Here is a 2,671-nt window from a genome sequence, read left to right on the forward strand (position 1 = left end):
CACCTGTGCATCTCGCCACGTGCCAAAGGACAACTGGCATCTCTATTGCCTCTGGAGCATCTGCTAGCTCCACTGCTGCACCAAGTTCCTCAGCCGGTCCATCTCTGCTGAAGAAAAAGGCCACTGCTGGATGAGGCCTTTGACCAAGTCCTCACAAGAAGCAGGTTGCCTTCCAAATCCCCTCTGATGACGATGAGGCTGATGATGAAGAACTTGCCGAAATCATCAGGGACAGGCAAGCCAGGGCCGCTAGAGCCAAAGGCAGCAATGTGCCACTACTTCTGGATCCCAAGTTGATCCTCGATTTCATTGACTTATGGCACAAGGACCCTACTACACCTTTGCCGGAGATGAACCTCACTCCTGGTCAAAGTCATGTTCTAACTCATTTCATTGAGGAAGAGAAGTGGAAATATGAACAAGGCTGACAACTGAAGAAAGCGCAGTACAAGAAATAGCAGTACCTCAAGGACAATGTCCTCACTCTTACCCCTAAACAACTCATTTCTTTACAAGCTGAAATAAAGCAACTGAGTGATGATTTCAATCGGTACTATGCTGATTGGAAGGGAGCAAAGGTTCGGTTCCTCAATTTGATGAAGACATTTACTTCAACTGCCACTGCTCCAGGGCATGTTGAAATTCCTCTGGCTGAAGCATCTGCTCAGCCTACTAAAGAACATGCCAGCATCGCTGATGTCAGTCAGGCTGCTGAAGAAAGTGAGAGTACCAGGGCTGATGACTCCATTCCAGCCAATGAAGAAATTGCCAGGGCATCCACTAGTGGTGCGCCTGAAGAAAATGAAGAAGTCAGGGCAACTGAAACAGTTGCGCCCGTAGAAGATGAACCAAAGTCCTCTGCACCTCCTGCGCCTACACCAGCTCCGATCCTTCCATCCGCATTAGATGTGAAGAAGACCAAGGCTACAGAGCGTGCAACGATGAAAAAGAGGAAGGCATCAGCTTCATCAGATTCTTCAGCTCCGAAGAAAATGAAGCCTTTGACAAGTTCAGCTAAAAATCCTATTGATGCCGTTCCTATCTCTTTCATGCCATCAAAGGACCTAGTTCCGTTTGGTGAAGATTATGAGATTCCCGAGGAATCCGATGAAGAAACTCCTTCTGCTGCTTCGACAGAGCAGTTGGATGAAGAAATTGAAGTGGATAGAATCCCTTCAACCCTAGTCATCTCCTCACCTATGCCTCAGTTCACTGCTGAAGAGGCGAGTGTTGAAGAAATGGAAGATGAGGATGTGGACATCGGCTGTACCACACCGGTACTGAATGATGACTTTTGGGAAAGTCAGCACCCCAACTCGCCGTTGTTCACTCCTCTCCAAGCAATTCCTCAGTCCCATCAGCTACTGAAGTGCATATGGGATCTGATGAACCTCGTGCAACCCCGTCCGTCCATGAAGAAATTCCAGCCACTAGTGATGAAGAAAATGTGAATGAAGAATTAATGACCCAGGCTGCAGCTGCAGAAGAACCTGAAATTCATCAGCATGAGGAACCTGAGATTGCGATTCCTGAGATGGTAATGCAGATCACTGACACCCCTCAACCCAAGCCAAAGGATCCCTTCTCCAAGAAGCCAAAATTCAAGGCTGATGATTTCTTCGGCGAGCGTGTATTCTTCACTGAATTCAACCCATATGACAATGCTCGTCTTAGAAGGAAGTGCTTCTGGACTGCCAGCCATGCCAACTTCTATTCCTCAGTTCTCTTGGACAAGGACAAAGTCTTCGACCACGAGCACATTCCTCACGTGGACATGGAATCTATGCCTGGCTTCACGCCGGTCCTCAGTATGCTTCATGATGCAGGTTTGCTTAACTTTTGCACTGACATCCTTGACTGGAATGAAGAGCTGATTCTTCAATTCTATGCGATGCTGCATATCACTGGTGAAGCACATGACATCAACTCCTGGGTGTTGGACTGGATGACCGAAAACACTCATTACAAGGCACCAGCCTCTGAATTGCTTCGTGCCTTACCAATCAGTCCTCCACCAGAAGGTGCTCATTGTTTGTATGATGAGCCTAAACTCACTGACCAATATATGCAAGTGCTCATGAAGCCGCTGAAGCCTAGACAAGTCCAAAGGACCAAATTCCTCGCGAAGGATTTGCTGTATGTACCCAGGACCATCTATCGCATTCTGACAAAGACTATCAGTCCAATCAAGGGTCATGACTCCTCTGATGAAGAAATTGTGGGGATGATGAAGAATATGCTCTTCAACATCATGCATGGCATCCCTAACAATTACCATGATTTCTTCATGAGGACTCTTGCTAATGTTACACTTTCATCGTTTGAGCTGAAGCCTTATGCTCCATGGATCATGAGATTCCTCAGATCAAGGTCTTCACTCAACTACAAGGCTGACACTCTTAACCATGGCAGCTACTTGCCCCCGATTGAAGTCCTCAAACGGACATATTCCTCAACTGAAGGAAAGGGCAAGGCACCTGCAGTTATTGATGAAGGCACTCGTCCATTGGATGGTCAGTTTCGCAAAGCTGCATCTTACTCCACCAATGTTGACTCTGCCACACATGACTCTGCTGCCAATGCTCCCAAGTCAAGTCCTCAAGCTACAGCTCCTCGTGTGATAACTGACCGTGAACTGCTTCTAAGTCTTCACCAGAAGGTCGATCGGAAC

This window comes from Triticum dicoccoides, chromosome 7B (assembly GCF_002162155.2).
Source record: "Triticum dicoccoides isolate Atlit2015 ecotype Zavitan chromosome 7B, WEW_v2.0, whole genome shotgun sequence".
Lineage (NCBI taxonomy): Eukaryota > Viridiplantae > Streptophyta > Magnoliopsida > Poales > Poaceae > Triticum > Triticum dicoccoides.